Source organism: Gekko japonicus, unplaced genomic scaffold, assembly GCF_001447785.1.
Source record: "Gekko japonicus isolate JY-2015 unplaced genomic scaffold, Gekko_japonicus_V1.1 scaffold2056, whole genome shotgun sequence".
NCBI lineage: Eukaryota > Metazoa > Chordata > Lepidosauria > Squamata > Gekkonidae > Gekko > Gekko japonicus.
Genome location: NW_015177081.1, coordinates 294,917 through 302,709, shown reverse-complemented (window position 1 = coordinate 302,709; position 7,793 = coordinate 294,917). Strand labels below are relative to the sequence as shown.

General features: G+C 46.9%; 1 long non-coding RNA gene across 1 annotated transcript in view; it reads right to left on the bottom strand.

Moving 5' to 3' along the window:
* Window positions 1–7,591, bottom strand: part of LOC107124751 — a 30,702-nt gene extending 23,111 nt beyond the window's left edge. Inside the window, exon 1 of the long non-coding RNA XR_001482991.1 lies at window positions 7,514–7,591. This is a non-coding gene — a long non-coding RNA (uncharacterized LOC107124751). The remainder of the gene's footprint in view (window positions 1–7,513) is intronic.
* Window positions 7,592–7,793: the final 202 nt, after the last annotated feature.

Genomic DNA, 7,793 nt, shown 5'->3' with positions numbered 1-7,793 from the left:
AGATGTGATTTATGGCATTTCAAGTATGAAATTCACAGGGATGCCAAAATTTCGAGCGCTTGCCAAAAACATCTTTGCAATTATCTACATCTCACTCTCCACCTGTGTTCCACCTAGACTTAATTGTGATAGGACACGTTTAATTAGGAAGAAAAGGGCCGCCGGCAGAAGAGAAAGAACTGCTTATGAAGCGGTAGGGATGGAAGCGCAAATGCTAGAACATCCGCGCCCCAAGCTATTGTCTAATGCTGACAATGGAACAAAGCAGCTGCCAGCTGAGATGGGCTGAGATCAGGAAGAGATTGCACACACGCCACCGGTTCTCAGGGCGAAGGTAAGTTTTCGTCTTACACGGGCGCTCCGGCAACTCGCCTCTGTGAGAGCTCCCTGCAAGATCTTGAGATCTGGGCCTATAGGTTGTTCTCCAAAATGGAAGGTAGCCAAAAGAAAGTAAAACAGAACGATGCACGTAGCACAAATGTACGAAACTAGGGTTGCCAAGTCTATTTACCTTGGCAGCGGGGGAGCCTTGCCGGGCTCCGGGAGCTGTTGGTGGACGTGTGCACGCGAGTGCAAAGCGCGCGCGCGCCACCAGGACATCACCGGAAGTGACGCGCGACGTCGACACATTGAGGGCGTGGCCCCGATCGTCGGAGGGAAAACCATAGAGTTTTCCCTCCGACGATTGGGGCCACGCCCCCAACGTGATCAATGTGTTGCGTCACCTCTGGTGACGCAGCCACGCTGCGCTTCGGGGGGCGGAGTTCCCCCCGGGGCCCGATTCCGTGGCGGGCGGAAATCGGGCCTCCAAAGCGGGGGTTTACCCACCCCCACTTGGCAGCCCTATACGAAACGTCAGTTTGAGGAATATCCATTCTGTGCATGGTCAGTTTTCTGTATGTCACTGAGGAAGGCCAGGGGTAGAATCATGCTTGGTATTGGTTCTTGCATATGGAGACGATATGTACACTTAAACCTGTATTTATGTAAATGGACATTTGTCTTTATAGTGGGATTAGGTACTTATATGCTGAACCACAGGACTGTTGTTTTTAAATTATATTTTAGCCCTTCTGATTGCATTAATAAATTATATGCTGATGTTTTGTACATTTGTACTACAAGCATAGTTATATTTTTCTTTCTTTCTCTTTGCTCCAACCTTTTTAGTTGCCTTTCTCATGCACGGTTGTGTTTTTCTCCCCTTTCTTGGTTGTACTCGTGTTCTCAAAAAGGATCCTGAAATGGCAAACAGGCAACAGCTCCATTCTGCCCAACTGTCGTGGGTCCTGGCTCCGGTGAGGACTATCTCGGAAGCCCCCCCACTGTTGCCCCCCCAAGCACCAAGAATACAGAGCACCACTGCCTCAGACAGAGTGTTCTATCTAGTGGCTAAGAGCCACTGATGGACCTCTGCTCCATATATTTATCCACTCCCCTCTTTAAGCTGTCTATGCTTGTAGCCATCGCCACTTCCCGTGGCAGTGAATTCCACGTGTTTAGCACTCTTTGGGTGAAGAAGGACTTCCTTGGTCTGTTCTAAGCCTACTGCTCATTGATTTCATGGAGTGCCCACGAGTTCTTGTATTGTGAGAAAGGGAGGAAGTCCTTCTTTCTCTACCGTCCCTATCCCATGCATAATTTTGTAAACCTCCATCGTGTTACCCCTTAGTTGTCATTTCTCCAAGCTAACGACCCCTAACCTCTTCACCCTTTCTTTATAGGGAAGGTGCTCCATCCCATTCATCATGTTAATACTTACACTTGGCTTCAGTTTTGTTTTTAGACTTCTGGTTGGTTCTACAGCCCTAATTCCTATTTCGTGGTTCATCGACTGTCCCATCCTGTCGACTGTATCGACTCGACTCACACTGCCTAATCCGCCTTGAGTCCAAGGGAGAAAGGAGGGCCATAAGCAATGTAAATAATTAATATAAATTAGTTGTTGTAGATTTTCCGGACTGTATGGCCCGGAAAATCTACAACTGCTAACGAACTCTAGCCTTGAAAGCCTTCGACAACATATTAATTAATATAAAATGTGCATGGCACAGTATTCCACCGCAAAGAATTCTCATTGCCTTGACAGAGACTTTTATTTTGTTTCAGCAAAGTGTAAACCCAGTGCTGGATGCGGCTTTAAATTACACTTAATGTCCTCTTAAGGGCTGCAGCAGCCAGGAAGTTTCTGCCAGAGACCAATTTGCACTAATGATGAGTTATGCAAAAATCGCTACTGAACTACAGACGAACTAAGTGGCAGGGAGAAAAAGTGGATGCAAGTCTCTCATTTCGGCAGGACTCAACTTCATATATACATCCCGGCCAAAAGAGCTACATTGGACAGTGGTGGAAGGCAATGTTCCCTCTAAACTGTGGAGTCTTGTGAGCAAAAATGCTACTTTGTGAGCTGCTGGCATCAAAGTTGTGAGCAAGAGATTCGGCTACTGCACAAATTAGCTTGCTCTGGAGCCCTCCTTCCTGAGCTGAGACAAGAATGTGTGAGCCGGGGGCTAAAAAACTGTGAGCTGGCTCACACTCACTCAGCTTAGAGGGAACACTGGAGTTACTTTTCTGACAAGCATTGTGAAGTTGGCTCTCACCCATTGGATCCAGACTGCTGAATGAATTCCAGCATGCTTGGAAGCCAACTGGGTGAGATCCATGTATCTGCAATTGGTCCACTGCACTGTTGAAGGACAAGCTTTCTGTTGACCACTGTAAAGGGGACTGAACATAGAAAAGGTGTGGCCAAAAGTATGTCCCCGCCGTGTAGAAGTCCCACTTTTGTGTTGGTCACTAGGTGGCCTTCAACAAGCAACTATCTCACAGCCACTCTTGTGCTACAATGGGGATGATAATATTGGTGTGTTTTGTGGCAAAGCTGTAAAAATGATGAGATAATATCTGTAAAGTGCTTTGTACCATGTAAGAGACTCCAGGGCGCTGTCACACATGCTAAATAATGCAGTTTCAATCCACTTCAGCAACCATTTGCAAGTGGATCTTGCCATTTCACACAGTAAAATCCAGTTGCAAAGTGCATTGAAAGTACATTTTCACATTCTTAAGAAGAAATGAAAATAAAAGATGCGCATCGTGGTAATTTCTGGATAGTTTTAGAGCAGGCACATATATCACAGCCACAAGGTGGAGGCCTCCATATGCTGGTGTGTGATGGCTCTCCATGTGGAGTGGGCAGTTTCCCCTGCACTAACAGATTTCATTGGAACTGATGGTACTTGGAAAGATACAAAGCAGTATATCTGGTAGCTGTGCGCACTGACCATGGAGATGCCCGCCAGCCAGATTCTGGAGACTTTACACTACTGTGAAGCTTGAAAGATGTGCATTTTTTAATGCCTCCCTCCATGTGTGTGTGCCAGGAAGCTGCCAGGGTTGGCCGTGATGCTCATCCTTGGAATGTGCCGAGCCATAACAGAGACAAGATGAGAACTGGTGGTAGCACAGTGGATAGCCGAGTGAGTCAGGAATGTCTGGTTCATATATCACCTGTTATGAACTGAACCGTGTGGCCCTAGATAAGCTGCTGTCTTCAGCTTCAGTCCTGCTCATGTACACTGGGGATAATAATGGTTGAAAGGTTCATCATAATCTTCCAGGTTCATTATGCTGAGTTCATGCATGTGAACACTCAAAAGGTTGCAGTCCTGTGGACCTTTGCATAATACAGCAGGACTTATTTTGAGTAAACATGCATAGGACTGGGTTGTAAAGCACTAAATATTAAGAGTGCCTCTGCACATGTGCAGAGTGCAGTCTTTCACTCCTGAATACCAGTGAGGTGGATCCAGCCATTTTGCTCAGCAAAGCCTGAAGCCTTCCCCTTAACTGGATCCATCAGAAGAGCTGCTGAAGTTGGAAGAAGGCTTCAGATTTTCAGATATTCAGATGAGCAGAATAGCTGGGTCCACCTTAATAACTACAACCTGCCTTCACAGATCTTGAATTAGGGGCAGAATTTCCAGGTTCCAGGGCCTGAGTTCCATGAATACTTGAGTTGTTGCACTTGACTTTTAAAAAACATTAAACCTTTCCCAAAGTTGTCTTGAATTTGCACATTTTTCTAATATCTGAGGAGGGCTTAATGTAGGGAATAATTTTATTTATTTATTTGATTTATACCCTGCCCTCCCCGCTGAAGCAGGCTCAGGGTGGCTTACATAAAATGCCTTAGCTAAAACAATATAGGTAAAAGCTTAAAAACACAACATAAGATGCTAGTAAACAATTTAAATGTCAATGGTGAAAGCAGAGTAGCATGAACATTCTAGTAAATGTAGTCGGGATTTGATGTTAGAAGCAGCGAAGCTCAGGCTGTCGGTGGTGGTATTGGGCACAGGGCCTTAGTGCGTTGGGTGCGGCTCCTTAACTAAAGGCCCGGTGGAAGAGCTCCGTCTTGCAGGCCCTGCGGAACTGTAAAAGGTCCCGCAGGGCCCTGAGGTCTTCCGGGAGCTCGTTCCACCAGCACGGAGCTGCCACTGAAAAGGCCCTGGCTCTAGCTGATGCCAGCCTGACGTCTTTGGGGCCCGGAAGGGCCAAACGGTTTTGGGATCCTGACCGCAGTGCTCTCTGGGGAACATGTGGGGAAAGTCGGTCCCTCAGGTAGGCAGGCCCCTGACATGGAAGTGTGTCGCACCAGAGAGTGGTGCCGTCATGTCACTGGTGACATCACCGGCAAGAGAGCCCCCCCACAGGTTGGCCCCCCCCTCCAGTTGCCACCCTCAAGCTGGTAACCCTAGTGGCAAGCAAGGTGGTACAACCGTAGGATTATTGGAGAGGCTTGGCAAAGAGTCGTGGAGATGCACTGGTGTGGCACAGACAAAAACTGGGACCCTGGCTTCCTAAATAAGGGTTCTTCCACTTTGACACATCCAAGCAATCCAACGAGCAATTATTCAAGGATAAAGACCTAACAACGCCTATTGCGTGCGCGTTTCACCTCTTCGTATGTTTAGTAAGAAATTTAAAAACCCTACTTGTTCGTCATAAAAAGCAATGCATTCTATCATTCTGAAATGTGCCACAGGGAATCCATCTAGAGCCGGGGTCCACAACATGGTGCCTGTGGGCGGGGCCAGATAGGGCTTTTGCCCAGCACGGTTTCTGACTGGCTGTGCGTTTTTAAATGTTGCCTTGGCAGCCGCTGCCACCACAGCACGGGGATCTTCATTGGGTGGCTGAAGCTAAGACTTGGCAATCCTTTTGTGGCTGGCTCCACCTCCTGTGGCAGCCATTTTGTGGCAGCCATTTTTGTGGCCGCCCCCACCACGCTGCATCAGAATTCCAAAGGTGCCCATAGGCTCAAAAAAGGTTGGGGACCCCCCGATCTAGGGGGCGGTGCAATCCAACTAGATTTGGGGAAAATCTATTTTAAAATAGATGGGTTGCCGTGTTAGTCCATCTGCAGCAGTAAAAAAGAGCCAGAGTCCAGGAGCACCTTAAAAGACTACCAAAATTTGTGGCAGGGGAGGGAGCTTTTGGGAGTCACTGGCTCCCTCCTTCAGAGGTTAGAAAACAGCCAGAGTCCAGTATCTGAAGTGAGCCGTGACTTACGAAAGCTCCTCCCCCGCCACAAATTTTGTTAGTCGTTAAGGTGCTACCGGGCTCTTGCTCTTTTCTATTGTTTCAAAATGCTTTTGCTTTTACAAAATTGTCAACCTTAAAGCATCACACATTTGCTACTGATTTAAACACGCCTTTAATATTTCTACATTTTTTGGTGTGTCCCCCCCCCAATCTGCAGAGAAAGTGCACTGGGGCCAGAAGAGCCCCCGCCCCAAGCATATTCTGTATGATGTTTAAAATGCAAGTGAGCCCCAAAATATCAGACTGCAATGGCTTGGATGCCAAAAAGTATGTTCTGGGTAAAGTTTAGCAGGGGGAAGGCTTGGGGGGGGGGCCCTACAGAGAGACAGGGGAGGCAAGACAGTCACACTCCACCCACTGAAATCCTCCTGATAGCTTTCCGTAGGATCCAACCCAATGTCTATACTGCTAAGATGGAGCATTCACTTAGAATGTCTCTCTGTGTGTTTTTAATCCTAAATTTCTAAGTGCCTTTTTCTCCTGAATGGAAGGCTTTCTGATTCTGTAACTATCTCATAGTGTCCTGTTTCAATCTGAGGAATGTTTATAAAATTTTTATCAGCAGTTGACTGGTTAACATACAATGCGTACCCATCAACAACAAAAAAAAGGTTTTAGAGCTGGAAATAAAGCAGCCGTTTGAGATCTTAAGCCTCCTACAGCGGTTTCATTAGGATTACAGTTCCTGAGGGCACCTGGTATTTTTGGCCACTGTGTGAGACACAGAGTATTGGACTAGATGGGCCACTGGCCTGATCCAACATTGGCTTCTCTTATGTTCTTATGAACATCCGTCCTGTTTCTTACAGGACAGTCCTCTTTTGAACAAAGTCTGAGTCCAGTGGCACCTTTAAGACCAACAAAATTTAACTCAGGGTATAAGCTTTCGCGTGCAACAGCTTATACCCAGAATTAAACTGTGTTAGTCTTAAAGGTCCCACTGGGCTCAGATTTTGTTCTATTGCTTCAGACCAACACGGCGACCCCGCCTGAATCAGTCCGCTTTTAAGTCACCTGTCACCTGTGCTCCACACAGAAATGCTTCATAGACACCACAAATCTGGCCTTTCTACCCTGTTTACCAGCAGATACTCTCAATAAACTTCAAATATAATCCACAGAAAACAGCTACGTAGGCGCATACCAGTATACCAAATAATCAGACCCAGACTACAACTGAGAATTTTTCTTTCCTTAGTTTCTCCTTATGTCAGCAGGGCTATTTTTGGGCAGGGACGCACAGGAACGGAGTTCCGGCTGGCTCCTGAGTTGGCCACGCCCAGCAGGAACTCATTAGCATAATAGGTCACACCCAACAGCAGAAACTCATTAGCATTGGCTACATTAGGGGTGTGTGGCCTAACATGCAAAGGCGTTCCCGCTACAAAAAAAGCCCTGGGTTTGGACAACAAACAAGGTAAACAGAATAACAAGCAAAAGGTGGGTGTGGCTGGATGACCACACTTCTGGTAACATGGGGGTGCGGCCTAATTACGCGAATGAGCTGTGCTGTCGGGTGTGGCCCAATATGCTAATGAGTCCCTGCTGGGCTTTTTCTACAAAAAGAGCCCTGTATGTCAGTATATATATATATGATTATAGTTAAGTACAATCAAGTCTGATCGGGGTTGGGGCTGGTTGTGTGGATTGACTCTGGGGGGTGTCTCTTAGCAGCTCAGACTATAAGAACACCACAGGAGTCTTACTAGAGCCAGGATCTAGTCCAAATGCATTAGAATTACCTGATTTGCATTTATTAGCCCCAGTCAGGGCTGTACGTATTCCATACTGCTGTGATTTTATTAGAGCATTTCCCCCCTAAATTCTGCAACACCTCTCCTCCGGCACATGAATCACATTCCAGGAGAGGAGGCTGGAAAAAGAATTACACACACTCGCTTACCAGAGCGTTAACATCCTCTGTTTTGTAGATTAACATGCGGATCTCGTCTGGATCCCCGTTGAAAATTGCTTGGACCAGCGGGGGCTGAAAAGAAAGAAAACAGGTGTCAATATCCTCAGCCACTCCTCGCTGTTTCAAAACCTGTTTTTCGTTCACTTTCCCACAAAATGACAACGTTTCCTTAACACCGATGTCACCGCCGAGCAAAACACACTGCTCTGTTGATCAGGCCGAGGCGGAAAGCCAAGCACCTGACATTTATGGCCAATCCAGAAGGTTC